General features: G+C 43.8%; 1 pseudogene; it reads left to right on the top strand.

Annotated features, from left to right (window-relative positions):
- The window catches only part of LOC137430846 (glutamate receptor ionotropic, NMDA 2A-like), a 566227-nt pseudogene that overhangs the window by 2777 nt on the left and 542238 nt on the right, over positions 1-21212 (top strand).

Genomic DNA, 21212 nt, shown 5'->3' with positions numbered 1-21212 from the left:
ACTGCTGCACGTCTACAAAAGTTATTGCCGCTTCCTCTGGAGATGGTCCGTCAACTTGACAATGCTGTTTGTCATGGAGTGGTGGCTTTACGAAATTCCGGCATGAAACAGCGTGCTATTGCTTGGCAGTATGGCATCACTCAAGGTCAGGTGTCAAAGATCCTGAAACGAAATGCTCAGAGGGGTGTCCCGTCCCTACTCCAATACCGAGGCCAGGACGTCCACGCAGAACAACAAGGAGAGATGATCGCCAGCTGCACCGGTTAGTCTGCAATGGCCGTACCAAGTCAGCTAATCGGCTTATGGCTGAGTGGCAGCAACTGACAAATGTGCCTGTATCCAGAAGGCTAGTCAACCAACGACTGGTTCAAGCAGGCTATCGTGCCAGGCGTCCCCTGAGAAAGCCACGCCTGACGAGACAACACAGCCAGCGCCGATTGTAGTGGGCCAGAGAGCACCGTCAATGGCAGCCAGGACACTGGAATCATGTGACCTTCAGTGACGAGTCTAGATTTCTGGTCTCTCGTCAAGATGGCCACGTCCGAGTGCGCAGACAAGTGCATGAAGCCCACAACAAAGATTGTATAGTGCCAAGAGTCCAAGCTGGAGGTGGTGGGGTGACTGTTTGGGCTGCTTTTCATGCAGGGGGCAAAACTGACCTGGTTGTTCTGAATGGAAACCTGAACCAGTTCAAGTACAGGGCCATTCTGGAAGAAAAATTGCTTCCATTTGCTCGTGCAGCCTTTCGAGGAAACTTTGTCTTCCAAGATGACAATGCACGACCTCATCGTGCTCGCATGATCGAACACATTCTTGCTGACCGTGGTGTAGAGCATATGGAGTGGCCTGCCATGTCCTCGGATATGAATCCGATAGAGAACTTGTGGGCAGAATTAACGCATCAAATCGACAACTTGGACCAGCAGCCGACCTCTGTGCGTGAATTGCAGCAGACTATTGTCACTGCATGGCAAGCGATTCCTGTCCAAACCTTGGCAAATCTCGTGAACAGCATGCCTCGACGTGTACGTGCTCTCCTGAATGCTCGTGGGGGTTACACGAAGTACTGAACTGTAATTTTACTGTCCGTAATCCCAGTCATAATTTAGCTTTTGTTTTTGTTGAAAAAAAAATTGGCTAATGTGCAAAATAAAGAGATACTTCTGGAAAATGTACAGAAGTTTGACACAGTACTGTCCCTGAATTGAGTTCGATATCAGCTTACATCACTTTCAAGGATCAATTTATTTGTTTTGAAATGTCAAATGTGGTTTTTGTTTCTTTTAAAGGTCACATTAACAAAATCTAGAATAATTTCAACATAATTCCAATGAACTTTTGGTTCTAAGTCATCTTGAAAAGTAAGTTCACCCCCACAAAAAAAATATTCCATATTAAATGCCAAGTCTGTATATATATATATATATATATATATATATATATATATATATATATATATATATATACATACACACACACACACACACACACACACACACACACACACACACACACACACACACACACACACACACACACACACACACACACACACACACCACAAGATGATGGCAGTTAAGATTGCACATAGTTGAAAAAAGGCACATCCAACCAGAGTAGTCGCAATATTTTTGAGATCTACCCTGCCAGTTGAGTAATAAAACAAGCGATAGTAGATCCGGTCTCGAGCAACATTTCATTTGCTTCCCAATGGGCTTCCTCAGGCCAATATGTATGATATTGCTCAACATGTGTGTGTACACGTGGCATGTGACCTCATTCGCTTCAGTATCTGATATGCGAAGTGTGGCAATAAAGTTGCATGAGTTGATTGATTATATGTAAAGAAATAAAGCATGTTTATCTGATGAAATTCTCATGATTGTCTTTTTTTTAAGCAGATATATAAGGCCTGACCTAGAATCGTTATCCTTGCTCAGTACTGCTTCATAACAGGCCACAGTTGGATTAGCATACGCACTTTTGGTTTTCTTCGTAGCCTTGCATGCATGATACGTAGAATGGAAGCTTATGAGAACGAACTCAAAGATATAAATTGTCAATTCATGAATACATTTCAGAATCTTCCAAAGGATCGTGATGGCAAATGTGTTATCTGAGATATGTGTATGTATGTTATCTGAGAGGGAAACCAGGGATGGCAATAGATGTGTGAACTCTGTCCTTGTTCTCAGGTGACCCTGCATGCGGTGCTCGCAGGATTTTCTGCAAAGTAAGATAAGATGGCTCTCCGAGAAAACAAGACATTTGGAGCCTTCGATTAAAACTTTGATCAAGTCCTTATTTTCTCCCCAAAAAGTTGATTGCAACTATTTTTTAGCTCACCTGGAACGAAGTTCCGGAGAGTTTATGCGATGCGTCCGTCCGTCAGTCCGTCCGTAAACACTTGCAACTTCTTCTCTGAAACTGTTGATGCGATTGTGACCAAACGTTGCACAAATTATATTTTTTATGTCGTGACATGTTTGTTCACGGCATTTAAATAACTTTATTAATTAAACGCCTACTCTCCTTTGACTAATTAAACGCCTAATTAACAGATGTTTAACTAACTAAACCAACAAATGCTGGCAGAATAACTTTAACTAAATAACGTTTAAATAACAATAACTCACCTACTCTCCGGTCAAATAGGGCTACTTGGATGGCCGAGAGGTACACACACTCGCCTCAAAGCTGTCTAGTCTGGGTTTGAATCTTGACCCAGCTATAAACTGTCATCCTGGTGTTTCACAGACAGGGTGATTCAACAATGTGTCTGACGTCTATCAGACGGACGTTAAACGGCCGGCCGTCCCTTCTGCCAGCATTCGTTGGTGGACGTTGAAGATCCCATCGTGTCCTTCGCGAAGAGTAGGCGAGCTATCAGCGGCACCATTGCCAAATTGCAAATAGTTCCTGCCCTTGCCTTACTCGAACGTCAGCCCTGGCTAGCCGGTTCGTGAAAGACTTTGGGTCAAGCATCCACCGGATAATCCTACAAGAATGTGGGAATAACTGTCGCCGTTAAAGAAGAAAAAGAGGAGTTGAATAGCAGGAGTGAAGTTTTGTGTGTATGTCGCCACAATTAAACTTTTTACTTGATTGCATTACCTCCATTCGATTCAATCGCAAAATCCAATAGGGTGCGCTGGTTCTAAAACATGGCCAGGCAGTGTATGTTTGTATGCGTGCCCATATCTACCATTGCTTGGCGACTCGTCTCTCGCTCTCCACTGCACATCACAGAGCCTCCCCTGCAGGAGCTGCGCTCAAATTGGCGCTCCCGATAAGACCCAAATCCTGGATGTGCAGCGCTTGAGAGACGGACAGAGACAGACACAGACAGAGAGAGAGAGAGACAGACACAGACAGACACAGACAGACAGAGACAGACAGACAGAGAAAGACAGACAGAGAAAGACAGAGACACATTGAGGTGGGAGAGTGCAGATGCGTAATCATTCGTCTCTATATCTCCACATAGAAACACCGAATGGTTTGTAATTGTCGATGCGACGTCAGCTTTTTCCAAGCAACAACAAAACGCTATGAGTGCTCAATTGAGGAAGACGTGAGAAATGTCCTCGGGAAAGTGACATTACGAGGTCGGTGGGGGATGATTGAGGGTTGTGCGTTAAAAGCACGTGGAATGACTGGTTTAATTTTGATCCCATCGTGTCCTTGCAGGAGATACCATTGGGAGTCGCGAGTGCTTCGCGCTCGCAAGAACCTTCTACCTTGTTGCTGCGCTCAGGGCGGATGCGCCGTTTCGCTTGAGTCGTCTTCAAGGTGAACGGTCGTTCCAATGCTTCTGGGGAAGCACGGCGCTTTAGGAAGACGCCAGGGTCAGTATTTGGACCATTAAGGTACACGAAGGTATTGGGAGGAGAGCTCGTTGTTGGAGAGAGACAAACACGTCGCTAAAGTTTGTTTTCCGCTTAGTGAAAAAGCCGAGGCTCCTCGGACGGATGTTCTGAGCAGCCTCGCGTTAAGGGTTGCTTGGGGGTTGGGGTGGGGGTTGTGAGGGGGCTCTGGAACGAGCGAGGATGGGTCAGAGCCCGGTTTAGCGCATTCCATTGCGCCAGATGGCTCGTGTTTACCCGCCGGAGTGATTCCGCAGCAGTGTCTCCAGGATCATGGGATAAGCGCGTTTGCAGGCAACTGGTGATCTCGGTCGTGTGAGCCGGGGTGCTCGATTCACGTGTTTTGTATTCACGGCACCGGGTGCGTTCAGCACAGCGGAGAGCTCCGAGCAGGGAGCCGAGATCAATCGCCAAGGAGAGGAGCGAGGAGGGGTCGGAAGAGGAAAACGCAGTCGAATAACTGCGGCCAAGGACCGCTCTAGACCCCTCGGAGGGCGCGCTGCGGCAAGGGCATGGCGGGTGTTGACAAGATCCCGGTGCGGACCGGTAGAGCACCGGTGGAGGTCATGGGTGCCGTCCGTTCCGTAGTGAGTTAGACCTCGGGGTGTTCTTTGGAAAGTCTTGAGCGCGAGCGGAATGATTTTGCAAAAGGTTTGGAGGGACCAGGACGGTTAAGGCAACATTCTGTAGTCCTGGGGACGAGGGTTCAAATTATGATGTGACACCAGCCAGAGCCTTCTGGAAGATGTGCCGTGGAGCGTTGCGCGCACTCCTGCCTTGGTTGCTGCTCTTGAGCGAGACGGGCTTCTCGCTGTCCCGACCGAACGGCTACCCCGTGCTCAACATCGGGGTGGTGTACGAGGGCACACGCTCGCAACGAGATGAACTCAAACGCGTCTTGAGCCACAGCGACGTGCTCAACTTCCCGCTGGACATCAAGGTTCGAGTCGCTGATGGAATAAATGCCACGAACCCACGGGACGTCATAAACCAGGTGTGCGACCTGCTCTCGAGCCTCACCTTACATGGTATCATATTTGGGGATGAGACTGAGCAAGAGGCCCTGGCACACATCCTGGACTTCATCTCCTCTCAGACTCTTGTGCCTATTATCGGCATCCGTGGTGGATCTGCAGTGGTCATGACCAAGAAGGTAGGGGCCAATTGATTATCACTTTCATTCATTATCTCTGACATATATCTCCACTTTTATTTATTTATATATATATATATATATATATATTTATATTATACAGAAGCACAGTCACACACACACACACACACACACACACACACACACACACACACACACACACACACACACACACACACACACACACACACACACACACACACACGTGTATATATATATATATATATGACTGAGTTTATAAGTCTAACGATTCCTGAGCAAGATGACCATGTAATTTGTTTGATATTTACAGATGCAACTCGTCCAGCCAACAGAGAAGGGTGGAATTAAGAAAATCCCGAATGGGTCCATAATACCATGTTCTTCCTTTATCACAAATTACCATCTGAGATTTGTCTTTATTAACAAAATTGATATCACTTAACGTCTGTAATTCAAACAAAGACAAATTAATGGATGTTCTGTGTTGTATTTCTAGTGCCACACGGTATATGGAAATGCAAAACATTAAACATGGAAGTTTATCGGTATGCATACTCGTCTTCGAGCTGCCTAGCCTGGATTCGAATCCTGACCATATCTAAGCTGTCATCCTTGTGTTGCACATGATGGACGGTGATTCAACGTGTGCACCGTCCATCGGAAGGATGCCAAACTCGGTGTCCCGTCTGTGAGTACTGGTGGTTGGTGGACGTGTAAACATCCCATGGTGTCTCGTGAAGGATACGCGAGCTATCGCCGCATCCCGAAACAAATTCCGGCCACATTCATTCGATATTCGACATCGTATGCTGTGATGGAATGGTGACCCGTCCATTGGTCTAGCCTTGAAACGATTCTGGACGGGTCTTGAATACCTGAAGCTCTAAGTATGAGGGCCCTTTTATTATTTCCGCCACGGAAGGTTGATGGAGGCTTTGTTTTCACCCCTGTCTGCTTGTCTGTCTGAACAGGACATCTCAAAAAGTTGTGGACGGATTCGGACGGAATTTGGTGGAGACGTTGGGTACTTGACAAGGATGAAATGATTAGATTTTGGTGAAGATCCAGATCTGGAGCTGAGAATTATTTTAAGTGATTCTTCACCATTGAGAAACAGGTTAAAACGATATATAGCACGATATCTCAAGAAGTTGAGGACGAATTCGGATAAAACTTGGTGGACAGGTTGGCTGTGTGACGAGGAAGAAATGATTTCGAATCCGGGTCCGGCCGGATCAGATAATTATTTAGTGATTCTTCACCATTGAGTAATGGGGCTAAAACCAATATATCTATATATATATAGCACAATATTTCAAAAAAGTTGCGGACGACTTATGACCAAACTGGGTGGATGAGTTGGTTAGGTGACAGGAACAAGCAGCTTAGATTTTGGTTCATGTGCGGATCCAAATCTGACCTATCAATGGGACACAAAACGTAAACAGTTCAGTATGGTGGTGGTATTCTCTCGACCGAGTGACGTTGTAGTTAATATATACAGTATATATATAATATATAAATACGTGTATATATATATATATATATATATATATATATATATATATATATATATATATATATGTTTATGTATGTATATATATGTTTATGTATGTATATATATATATGTTTATGTATGTATATATATGTTTATGTATGTATATATATGTTTATGTATGTATATATATGTTTATGTATGTATATATATGTTTATGTATGTATATATATGTTTATGTATGTATATATATATATGTTTATGTATGTATATATATATATATGTTTATGTATGTATATATATGTTTATATATGTATATATATGTTTATCTATGTATATATATGTTTATGTAAGTATATATATGTTTATGTATGTATATATATGTTTATGTATGTCTATATATATATATATATATATATATATATATGTATGTATATGTATGTTTATGTATGTATATATATGTTTATGTATGTATATATATGTTTATGTATGTATATATATGTTTATGTATATATATATATATATATATATATATATATATATATGTTTATGTATGTATATATATGTTTATGTATGTATATATATGTTTATGTATGTATATATATGTTTATGTATGTATATATATATATATATTTATGTATGTATATGTATGTTTATGTATGTATATATAATATGTTTATGTATATATATGTGTATGTATGTATATATATGTTTATGCATATATATGTTTATGTATGTATAATGTATATATATATATTTATGTATGTATATGTATGTTTATGTATGTATATGTATGTATGTATATGTATGTATATATATATATGTTTATGTATATATATGTTTATGTATGTATATCTATGTTTATGTATGCATATCTATGTTTATGTATGTATATATATGTTTATGTATGTATATATATATTTATGTATGCATATGTATGTTTATGTATGTATATATATATTTATGTATGTATATGTATGTTTATGTATGTACAGACTTGGCATTTAATATGGAATATATATTTTTTCTTGACTTAGGTTTACTTTCTGAACTCAGTATTTCAATCTGGTGAGTTTCTTTTACGTTTCGGTGATGTCTTTGTTGAAAGAACCATGTCACTGATTGTCTTTCGCAGCAAGAAGTCAATAACTGGATTATATCACAGGTGGCGTGACAAAATGTAAGGACATGTACATTTGACGATTGGCTTCACAATCGGGTATATAAGGGTTGTTGCGTTCTGTATTAGTGGAAAACAACTGCTGCACGTCTACAAAAGTTATTGCTGCTTCCTCTGGAGATGGTCCGTCAACTTGACAATGCTGTTTGTCATGGAGTGGTGGCTTTACGAAATTCTGGCATGAAACAGCGTGCTATTGCTTGGCAGTATGGCATCACTCAAGGTCAGGTGTCAAAGATCCTGAAACGAAATGCGCAGAGGGGTGTCCCTACGCCAATACTGAGGCCAGGACGTCCACGCAGAACCACAAGGAGGGATGATCGCCAGCTGCACCGGTTAGTCTGCAATGGCCGTACCAAGTCAGCTAATCGGCTTAGGGCAGAGTGGCAGCAACTGACAAATGTGCCTGTATCCAGAAGGCTAGTCAACCAATGACTGGTTCAAGCAGGCTATCATGCCAGGCGTCCCCTGAGAAAGCCACGCCTGACCAGACAACACAGCCAGCGCCGATTGCAGTGGGCCAGAGAGCACCGTCAATGGCAGCCAGGAAACTGGAATCACGTGACCTTCAGTGATGCGTCTAGATTTCTGGTCTATCGTCAAGATGGCCGCGTCCGAGTGCGCAGACAAGTGCATGAAGCCCACAGCGAAGATTGTATAGTGCCAAGAGTCCAAGCTGGAGGTAGTGGGATGACCGTTTGGGCTGCTTTTCAGGCAGGGGGCAAAACTGACCTGGTTGTTCTGAATGGAAACCTGAACCAGTTCAAGTACAGGGTCATTCTGGAAGAAACATTGCTTCCATTTGCTCGTGCAGCCTTTCGAGGAAACTTTGCCTTCCAAGATGACAATGAACGGCCTCATCGTGCTCGCATGATCCAACACTTTCTTGCTGACCGTGGTGTAGAGCATATGCAGTGGCCTGCCATGTCCCCGGATATGAATCCGATAGAGAACTTGTGGGCAGAATTAACCCATCAAATCGACCACTTGGACCAGCAGCCGATCACTGTGCGTGAATTGTAGCAGACTATTGTCACTGCATGGCAAGCGATTCCTGTCCAAACCTTGGCAAATCTCGTGAACAGCATGCCTCGACGTGTACGTGCTCTCCTGAATGCTCGTGGGGGTTACACGAAGTACTGAACTGTAATTTTACTGTCCGTAATCCCAGTCATAATTTAGCTTTTGTTTTTGTTGAAATTTTTTTTGCCTAATGTGCAAAATAAAGAGATACTTCTGGAAAACGTACAGAAGTTTAACACAGTACTGTCCATGAATTGAGTTTGACATCAGTTTACATCACTTTCAAGGATCAATTTGTTTGTTTCGAAATGTCAAATGTGGTTTTTGTTTCTTTTAAAGGTCACATTAACAAAATCTAGAATAATTTCAACATAATTCCAATGAACTTTTGGTTCTAAGTCATCTTGAAAAGTAAGTTCACCCCCACAAAAAAATATTCCATATTAAATGCCAAGTCTGTATATATAATATATATATATATATGTTTATGTATATATATATATATGTTTATTTATGTATATATATATATTTATGTATGTATATGTATGTTTATGTATGTATATATATATGTTTATGTATGTATATATATGTTTATGTATATATATATGTTTATTTATGTATATATATATATATTTATGTATCTATATGTATATGTATGTTTATGTATGTATATATATGTTTATGTATGTATATATATGTTTATGTATGTATATATATGTTTATGTATATATATATATATATGTTTATTTATGTATATATATATATATATTTATGTATCTATATGTATGTTTATGTATGTATATGTATGTTTATGTATGTATATATATGTTTATGTATATATATATATATATGTATACATATATATGTATATATATATGTATATATATATGTATATGTATTTTGTATATATATATATATATTTAAAAAAAAAAAATTTTTTCATTATTAATTTACCTCGAGTTATGACGAAGTAATTATTCTTTAATAACTGGAGAAGTTACAGGCATTTTACACATCCCCTGCTGTAAAGAGATGGTTTGCTATCTGATTGGGAATCCAGATATTCTGGGTGTGATTCAGTTCCCCTTATTTGTTCACAATGTATCGAGAATGGAGAAAGGAAATTGCAAATCCAAGTGGATGTCTTTGTTTGAACATATGTCCGTAGCTTGAAGTACCTCCACAATGTTGCCTGCACAAGTAAGTGTGCCTTCCTTGTGTAATGCTTGCATTTCCAGGAAGAAGAGTCCATATTTCTGCAGTTTGGTGCGACTGTGCAGCAACAATCACATGTCATCGTGCGAATTATGGAGGAGTACGGATGGAGTAGCTTTTCTATCATTACGACACATCACACTGGTTACCAAGACTTTATCCGCTACCTTCGCGTCACGGTGGAAAGTAGTTACCTGGGGTGGCATCTGGACACCATCCTGACCATCGACCTCGCATATCGGGCGAGCGAGCTGAAGACCAAGGCGCTGCTACGAAAGATACACACCCAGGTCATCGTCCTCTATTGCTCCAAGGCAGAAACTGTGCCATTTTTTCGCTTGGCTGAATCGGTCGGCCTCACTAGCTTTGGTTATGTATGGATCGTTCCGGGGTTGAAGGCAAATCTCAGAGAGGCCGTTCCACGTCAGTTCCCGGCTGGCATGGTGGCCATTTCGTATGATGAGTGGCAAAGCAGTCTTGCTCACCGTGCCATGGAGGGTGTGGCGGTCATCGCTATGGCAGCTTTCAATATGTTTGTAGAAACGGGCAGAATCCCTGATACCACCGTGAACTGTGACAATGCGGGATCCTTCAACGGCTCCAACTGGGCAACCTTCCACAGGTAGAGAGCATCCACATGTTTTTGTTTTTACTTCACACTATAACTCACAAAATGATGCACATCTTCATTTGGATCATTTCCTGCCATGATTACATGTTGAAATGACCTTGTGCACTTGAGTCGTTGAATACCAACCGTTTCGGGTTGGCTTCCATGGCAATGCGCTGTGGATGTCTTTGTCTTTGGATTGTCTTTGAAAATCCCATGGATGTCTTTGGATTGTTGTTTGTCTTGCCAATGAGATTATTCATTCTGAAACGGTCGTTCAAAGGTTGCGTATGTGATATGCAGCCTCGGGAAGAGTTTTAAATCTGGCCGAGGTAGGCTAAAGGCACACAATGGCCAATTGTTTTGAAAGGGACCGTGAGATCGATAATGACGTCCACAATAGCGAGTGCTTACAGGTGGGAATGTGCAGTCCAACCCTTGTACTTTCAAGTTTAGTCTGAAGAAGGTTTCATCATTCATTTTTGCATTACTGCTTGAATTGGCAACAGAGTATACACTGCCTATTGAGTATACACTGCCTGTAGAGTATACACTCCCTGTAGAGTATACACTGCCTGTAGAGTATACACTGCCTATTGAGTATACACTGCCTGTAGAGTATACACTGCCTGTAGAGTATACACTGCCTGTAGAGTATACACTGCCTGTAGAGTCCACACTGCCTATAGAGTATACACTGCCTGTAGAGTCTCCACTGCCTGTAGAGTATACACTGCCTGTAGAGTATACACTGCCTGTAGAGTATACACTGCCTGTAGAGTCTACACTGCCTGTAGAGTCTACACTGCCTGTAGAGTCTACACTGCCTATAGAGTATACACTGCCTATAGAGTATACACTGCCTGTAGAGTATACACGGCCTGTAGAGTCTCCACTGCCTATAGAGTATACACTGCCTATAGAGTATACACTGCCTAAAGAGTATACACTGCCTATAGAGTATACACTGCCTTAAGAGTATACACTGCCTTAAGAGTATACACTGCCTATAGAGTATACACTGCCGAAAGAGTATACACTGCCTGTAGAGTATACACTGCCTATTGAGTATACACTGCCTGTAGAGTATACACTGCCTGTAGAGTATACACTGCCTATTGAGTATACACTGCCTGTAGAGTATACACTGCCTGTAGAGTATACACTGCCTGTAGAGTATACACTGCCTGTAGAGTCCACACTGCCTATAGAGTATACACTGCCTGTAGAGTCTCCACTGCCTGTAGAGTATACACTGCCTGTAGAGTATACACTGCCTGTAGAGTATACACTGCCTGTAGAGTATACACTGCCTGTAGAGTATACACTGCCTGTAGAGTCCACACTGCCTATAGAGTATACACTGCCTGTAGAGTCTCCACTGCCTGTAGAGTATACACTGCCTGTAGAGTCCACACTGCCTATAGAGTATACACTGCCTATAGAGTATACACTGCCTGTAGAGTATACACTGCCTATAGAGTCTACACTGCCTGTAGAGTATACACTGCCTGTAGAGTATACACTGCCTGTAGAGTCCACACTGCCTATAGAGTCCACACTGCCTATAGAGTATACACTGCCTGTAGAGTCTCCACTGCCTGTAGAGTCTACACTGCCTGTAGAGTCTACACTGCCTGTAGAGTATACACTGCCTGTAGAGTATACACTGCCTATTGTGTATACACTGCCTGTAGAGTCTCCACTGCCTGTAGAGTATACACTGCCTGTAGAGTATACACTGCCTGTAGCGTATACACTGCCTGTAGCGTATACACTGCCTGTAGAGTCTCCACTGCCTGTAGAGTATACACTGCCTGTAGAGTATACACTGCCTGTAGCGTATACACTGCCTGTAGAGTCCACACTGCCTATAGAGTATACACTGCCTGTAGAGTCTCCACTGCCTGTAGAGTATACACTGCCTGTAGAGTATACACTGCCTGTAGAGCCCACACTGCCTATAGAGTATACACTGCCTGTAGAGTATACACTGCCTGTAGAGTATACACTGCCTATTGAGTATACACTGCCTATAGAGTCTACACTGCCTGTAGAGTATACACTGCCTGTAGAGTCTACACTGCCTGTAGAGTATACACTGCCTATCGAGTATACACTGCCTATAGAGTATACACTGCCTGTAGAGTATACACTGCCTTTAGAGTCTCCACTGCCTGTAGAGTATACACTGCCTGTAGAGTCTCCACTGCCTGTAGAGTATACACTGACTGTAGAGTCTCCACTGCCTGTAAAGTATACACTGCCTATAGAGTATACACTGCCTATAGAGTATACACTGCCTATAGAGTATACACTGCCTGGAGAGTCCACACTGCCTATAGAGTATACACTGCCTGTAGAGTATACACTGCCTGTAGAGTCTCCACTGCCTGTAGAGTATACACTGCCTATAGAGTCTACACTGCCTGTAGAGTATACACTGCCTATAGAATATACACTGCCTGTAGAGTATACACTGCCTATAGAGTATACACTGCCTATAGAGTCTACACTGCCTATAGAGTATACACTGCCTATAGAGTATACACTGCCTATAGAGTATACACTGCCTGTAGAGTCTACACTGCCTGTAGAGTCTACACTGCCTGTAGAGTCTACACTGCCTATAGAGTATACACTGCCTATAGAGTATACACTGCCTATAGAGTATACACTGCCTGTAGAGTCTCCACTGCCTATAGAGTATACACTGCCTAAAGAGTATACACTGCCTATAGAGTATACACTGCCTATAGAGTATACACTGCCTTAAGAGTATACACTGCCTTAAGAGTATACACTGCCTATAGAGTATACACTGCCGAAAGAGTATACACTGCCTGTAGAGTATACACTGCCTATAGAGTATACACTATACACTGCCTATAGAGTATACACTGCCTGTAGAGTCTACACTGCCTATAGAGTATACACTGCCTATGGAGTCTACACTGCCCATAGAGTATACACTGCCCAAAGAGTATACACTGCCCATAGAGTATACACTGCCCGTAGAGTCTACACTGCCTATAGAGTATACACTGCCTATAGAGTATACACTGCCTATAGAGTATACACTGCCTGTAGAGTCTACACTGCCTATAGAGTCTCCACTGCCTGTAGAGTATACACTGCCTATAGAGTATACACTGCCTGTAGAGTATACACTGCCTATAGAGTCTACACTGCCTATAGAGTCTACACTGCCTATAGAGTCTACACTGCCTATAGAGTCTACACTGCCTATAGAGTCTCCACTGCCTGTAGAGTATACACTGCCTATAGAGTCTACACTGCCTGTAGAGTATACACTGCCTATAGAATATACACTGCCTATAGAGTCTACACTGCCTATAGAGTCTACACTGCCTATAGAGTCTACACTGCCTGTAGAGTCTCCACTGCCTGCAGAGTATACACTGCCTATAGAGTCTACACTGCCTGTAGAGTATACACTGCCTATAGAATATACACTGCCTATAGAGTCTCCACTGCCTATAGAGTCTACACTGCCTATAGAGTCTCCACTGCCTGTAGAGTATACACTGCCTATAGAGTCTACACCGCCTGTAGAGTATACACTGCCTATAGAGTATACACTGCCTGTAGAGTCTACACTGCCTGTAGAGTATACACTGCCTATAGAATATACACTGCCTGTAGAGTATACACTGCCTATAGAGTCTACACTGCCTATAGAGTATACACTGCCTGTAGAGTATACACTGCCTGTAGAGTCTACACTGCCTGTAGAGTCTACACTGCCTGTAGAGTCTACACTGCCTATAGAGTATACACTGCCTATAGAGTATACGCTGCCTGTAGAGTCTCCACTGCCTATAGAGTTTACACTGCCTAAAGAGTATACACTGCCTATAGAGTATACACTGCCTTAAGAGTATACACTGCCTATAGAGTATACACTGCCTTAATAGTATACACTGCCTATAGAGTATACACTGCCGAAAGAGTATACACTGCCTGTAGAGTATACACTGCCTATAGAGTATACACTATACACTGCCTATAGAGTATACACTGCCTGTAGAGTCTACACTGCGTATAGAGTATACACTGCCTATGGAGTCTACACTGCCCATAGAGTATACACTGCCCAAAGAGTATACACTGCCCATAGAGTATACACTGCCCGTAGAGTCTACACTGCCTATAGAGTATACACTGCCTATAGAGTATACACTGCCTATAGAGTATACACTGCCTATGGAGTCTACACTGCCCATAGAGTATACACTGCCTGTAGAGTCTACACTGCCTATAGAGTCTACACTGCCGATAGAGTATACACTGCCTATAGAGTCTACACTGCCTAAAGAGAATACACTGCCTATAGAGTATACACTGCCTATAGAGTATACACTGCCTATAGAGTATACACTGCCTATGGAGTCTACACTGCCCATAGAGTCTACACTGCCCATAGAGTATACACTGCCCAAAGAGTATACACTGCCCATAGAGTATACACTGCCTATAGAGTAGAACACTGCCTATAGAGTATACACTGCCTATAGAGTATACACTGCCTGTAGCGTATACACTGCCTATAGAGTATACACCGTTATCCACCGTCAAGACATCAAGACCAACCTCATCTCCATCTCATCTGCTCCATCATTTGAACACCTGGCTTTAAAACTCTCTGGTCACACGCAGTCAGTCATGGCTGTCGTCTACCGCCCTCCCAAACCACACCCATCATTCCTGTCTGACTTCTCCTACTTTCTGACCCAGCTATGTTCCCTCTCCCCCTCAATCCTCCTCCTTGGTGATTTCAATATCCACATGGACTCCACTGACTCCACAATAACCACTGACTTCACTGATTTACTCACCTGCTTTAACCTCACTCAACATGTCGACTTTCCTACCCATATCCGTGGTCACATTTTGGACCTTGTCTGCTCCACTGGATTAAATTTGCACCATCTCTATGGCTCCGACCTCACCCTCTCTGACCACTTAGCCATCACTCTGACCATCAACATCCCCGCCCCAACACCAAGGCATTATCGCACAATCAACTTCCGTAAGCTAAACGCTCTTTCACCTACCTCATTCTCATCCACCCTCTCTGAAAAAATGTCCACTTCTCCCTTCATTGACCTCCACACCCCTTCCGACCTCACTGACTACTACAACCACACTCTCTCCTCCTGCCTTGACCAGCTTGCGCCTGTAAAAACCAAAACAGTTTCTTTCACCCATTCTGCTCCCTGGTTTACCCCTGAACTCCACCTGATGAAAACTCGTGCTCGCCAACTTGAAAGACTCCGCAATAAAACGGGTCTCACAGTTCACTCCCAAGCCTACAAGGACCACATACAACACTACAAAGATGCCCTCTCCCGCGCCCGCTCTGCCTACTACTCTCAAATTATCCACTCTGGCTCCGGAAACCCAAAAGCACTCTTCTCGACAATAAACAAACTCCTCCGCCCCCTGAACACCACCACCCAGTCATTCACAGTAGACAACTGCATCTCCTTCCTCTCTTTCTTCCAACGCAAAATTGACAACATCTACAACAGCTTGACCACCGCCGCACCCGCTCCCCCTCCAACCACCTGCCCCCCCTTGTCCTGCCATCCCCTGTCTCGGTTCTCCCCAATCTCTCCTACTGACCTCTCTGAACTCCTCATAGGAATGAAAACTGCCACCTGCACTCTTGACCCCATCCCCTCCAGCTTTGTCAAAGCCTCCCTCCCTGCTCTCTCTCCACTTATCATTGCAACAATAAACTCCTCCCTGTCTACAGGCATCGTCCCACCTTCCCTCAAAATTGCTGCTGTTACCCCCATTCTAAAAAAACCTGGTCTAAACCCTGACACCCTAAACAACTTCAGACCCATCTCCAACCTACCCTTTCTGTCAAAAGTTTTGGAACGCGCTGTAGCCACTCAACTCAAACATCATCTCTCTGCCAATAACTTGTATGAAACATTCCAATCCGGATTCCGCTCCAACCACAGTACTGAAACTGCTCTCCTCAAAATCACCAACGACCTTCTCCTCTCCTCTGACGCTGGCAACCTCAACATTCTCGTCCTCCTCGACCTCAGCGCTGCCTTTGACACCATCGATCACACTATCCTCCTCACCCGACTTGAATCCACCTTTAACGTCACCGGCACTGCCCTCTCTTGGATTAAATCATACCTCTCTGACAGATGCCAGTTCATCTCCATCAATAACTGCAAATCCCCCACTGCTCCCCTCCCCCAAGGTGTCCCCCAAGGTTCAGTTCTTGGCCCCCTCCTCTTCATCCTTTACCTGTCCCCGCTCGGTCACTTAATCCGCCGTCATGGTCTCCAATTCCACTGCTTCGCCGATGACATCCAGCTTTTCATCTCCACCAAGTCCGTCTCCACCGACACCCACTCTATCCTGACAAACTGCATCACTGAAATAAAATCCTGGCTTCAAATCAACTTCCTCAAGCTTAACTGTGATAAATCTGAAATAATCATCATTGGCCCAAAAACGCTCACAAAATCCACCCATAACTTTGCCCTCAACATCGACGGTATCCCAGTATCCACCTCCCCTCACATCCGGAATCTTGGCGTCATCTTTGACCAAACCCTTTCCTTCGACAAATACACTAAACAGATCACAAAGTCAGCCTTCTTTCACCTGAAAAACATTGCCCGTCTCTGCTCATCCCTCTCCTCCACGGCTGCAGAAACCCTCATCCACGCCTTCATCACCTCCCGTCTGGACTACTGCAATAGCCTCCTCTATGGTTCACCCTCAAAAATCACCAATAAACTCCAATACATTCAGAACTCCGCTGCCCGTCTACTCACTCATTCCCGGACCCGTGACCACATCACCCCCGTCCTTTACAAGCTTCACTGGCTCCCCATCCCCCAGAGAATCCAGTACAAAATCCTCCTCTTGACATACAAAGCCCTCCATAACCTGGCCCCATCCTACCTGGCTGACCTCCTCTCCAGACACACTCCCACCCGCAACCTCCGCTCTGCTGGTACCAACCTCCTGACCCCCTCCATCCGGACCAAATTCAGATCCTGGGGGGACAGGGCCTTCTCCATCGCTGCTCCCACCCTCTGGAACTCACTACCTCACACCATCAGAGACTCCTCCTCACTCACCACATTCAAAACATCACTAAAGACCCACCTGTTCAACGCTGCATTCAACATTCAACCCACAGCATTTAACCCCTGACTATCTCTTCTCCTTCTCCCTCCTTTTGCTTTAAATATTTCCCTATTGATTCTTGTCTTGTCTTTTTGATTCTTGTCTTATATATATGCCGTATATCGCTGCTGTTTGTTTTCTTGATTCTTGTCTTTTTGCAATTGTTGTTTTCATGTATTGTTATGCATTATGTTTTCCACTCTGTCAAAGCGCCTTTGGGCTTCTGGAAAAGCGCTATACAAAATAAATGAATTATTATTATTATTATTATAGAGTATACACTGCCCAAAGAGTATACACTGCCCGTAGAGTATACACTGCCCATAGAGTATACACTGCCGATAGAGTATACACTGCCGATAGAGTATACACTGCCTGTAGAGTCTACACTGCCTGTAGAGTCTACACTGCCTGTAGTGGCTACACTGCCTGTAGTGCCTACACTGCCTGTAGAGTCTACACTGCCTGTTGAGTATACACTACCTGTAGAGTATACACTGCCTGTAGAGTCTACACTGCCTGTAGAGTATACACTGCCTATCGAGTATACACTGCCTATAGAGTATACACTGCCGAAAGAGTATACACTGCCTGTAGAGTCTACACTGCCTGTAGATTCTACACTGCCTGTAGATTCTACACTGCCTGAAGAGTATACACTGCCTGTAGAGTCTACACTGCCTGTAGAGTATACACTGCCTATAGTGTCTACACTGCCTATAGAATATACACTGCCTATAGAGTATACACTGCCCATAGAGTATACACTGCCTATAGAGTCGACACTGCCAATAGAGTCGACACTGCCAATAGAGTCGACACTGCCAATAGAGTCGACACTGCCTATAGAGTATACACTGCCTATAGAGTATACACTGGCTAAAGAGTATACACTGCCTATAGAGTATACACTGCCTATAGAGTATACACTGCCTATAGAGTATACACTGCCTATAGAGTCAACACTACCTGCAGAGTATACACTGCCTATAGAGTATACACTGCCTGTAGAGTATACACTGCCTGTAGAGTCTACACTGCCTATAGAGTATACACTGCCTGTAGAGTATACACTGCCTGTAGAGTCTACACTGCCTATAGAGTATACACTGCCTATAGAGTCTACACCGCCTGTAGAGTATACACTGCCTATAGAGTATACACTGCCTGTAGAGTCTACACTGCCTGTAGAGTATACACTGCCTATAGAATATACACTGCCTGTAGAGTATACACTGCCTATAGAGTCTACACTGCCTATAGAGTATACACTGCCTGTAGAGTATACACTGCCTGTAGAGTCTACACTGCCTGTAGAGTCTACACTGCCTGTAGAGTCTACACTGCCTATAGAGTATACACTGCCTATAGAGTATACGCTGCCTGTAGAGTCTCCACTGCCTATAGAGTTTACACTGCCTAAAGAGTATACACTGCCTATAGAGTATACACTGCCTTAAGAGTATACACTGCCTATAGAGTATACACTGCCTTAATAGTATACACTGCCTATAGAGTATACACTGCCGAAAGAGTATACACTGCCTGTAGAGTATACACTGCCTATAGAGTATACACTATACACTGCCTATAGAGTATACACTGCCTGTAGAGTCTACACTGCGTATAGAGTATACACTGCCTATGGAGTCTACACTGCCCATAGAGTATACACTGCCCAAAGAGTATACACTGCCCATAGAGTATACACTGCCCGTAGAGTCTACACTGCCTATAGAGTATACACTGCCTATAGAGTATACACTGCCTATAGAGTATACACTGCCTGTAGAGTCTACACTGCCTATAGAGTATACACTGCCTATGGAGTCTACACTGCCCATAGAGTATACACTGCCTGTAGAGTCTACACTGCCTATAGAGTCTACACTGCCGATAGAGTATACACTGCCTATAGAGTCTACACTGCCTAAAGAGAATACACTGCCTATAGAGTATACACTGCCTATAGAGTATACACTGCCTATAGAGTATACACTGCCTATGGAGTCTACACTGCCCATAGAGTCTACACTGCCCATAGAGTATACACTGCCCAAAGAGTATACACTGCCCATAGAGTATACACTGCCTATAGAGTAGAACACTGCCTATAGAGTATACACTGCCTATAGAGTATACACTGCCTGTAGCGTATACACTGCCTATAGAGTATACACCGTTATCCACCGTCAAGACATCAAGACCAACCTCATCTCCATCTCATCTGCTCCATCATTTGAACACCTGGCTTTAAAACTCTCTGGTCACACGCAGTCAGTCATGGCTGTCGTCTACCGCCCTCCCAAACCACACCCATCATTCCTGTCTGACTTCTCCTACTTTCTGACCCAGCTATGTTCCCTCTCCCCCTCAATCCTCCTCCTTGGTGATTTCAATATCCACATGGACTCCACTGACTCCACAATAACCACTGACTTCACTGATTTACTCACCTGCTTTAACCTCACTCAACATGTCGACTTTCCTACCCATATCCGTGGTCACATTTTGGACCTTGTCTGCTCCACTGGATTAAATTTGCACCATCTCTATGGCTCCGACCTCACCCTCTCTGACCACTTAGCCATCACTCTGACCATCAACATCCCCGCCCCAACACCAAGGCATTATCGCACAATCAACTTCCGTAAGCTAAACGCTCTTTCACCTACCTCATTCTCATCCACCCTCTCTGAAAAAATGTCCACTTCTCCCTTCATTGACCTCCACACCCCTTCCGACCTCACTGACTACTACAACCACACTCTCTCCTCCTGCCTTGACCAGCTTGCGCCTGTAAAAACCAAAACAGTTTCTTTCACCCATTCTGCTCCCTGGTTTACCCCTGAACTCCACCTGATGAAAACTCGTGCTCGCCAACTTGAAAGACTCCGCAATAAAACGGGTCTCACAGTTCACTCCCAAGCCTACAAGGACCACATACAACACTACAAAGATGCCCTCTCCCGCGCCCGCTCTGCCTACTACTCTCAAATTATCCACTCTGGCTCCGGAAACCCAAAAGCACTCTTCTCGACAATAAACAAACTCCTCCGCCCCCTGAACACCACCACCCAGTCATTCACAGTAGACAACTGCATCTCCTTCCTCTCTTTCTTCCAACGCAAAATTGACAACATCTACAACAGCTTGACCACCGCCGCACCCGCTCCCCCTCCAACCACCTGCCCCCCCTTGTCCTGCCATCCCCTGTCTCGGTTCTCCCCAATCTCTCCTACTGACCTCTCTGAACTCCTCATAGGAATGAAAACTGCCACCTGCACTCTTGACCCCATCCCCTCCAGCTTTGTCAAAGCCTCCCTCCCTGCTCTCTCTCCACTTATCATTGCAACAATAAACTCCTCCCTGTCTACAGGCATCGTCCCACCTTCCCTCAAAATTGCTGCTGTTACCCCCATTCTAAAAAAACCTGGTCTAAACCCTGACACCCTAAACAACTTCAGACCCATCTCCAACCTACCCTTTCTGTCAAA

This window comes from Myxine glutinosa, chromosome 1, assembly GCF_964187855.1.
Source record: "Myxine glutinosa chromosome 1, kmMyxGlut1.1, whole genome shotgun sequence".
Lineage (NCBI taxonomy): Eukaryota > Metazoa > Chordata > Myxini > Myxiniformes > Myxinidae > Myxine > Myxine glutinosa.
The sequence above is the reverse complement of the archived record's forward strand: the minus strand, read 5'-3'. Positions and strand labels throughout refer to the sequence as shown.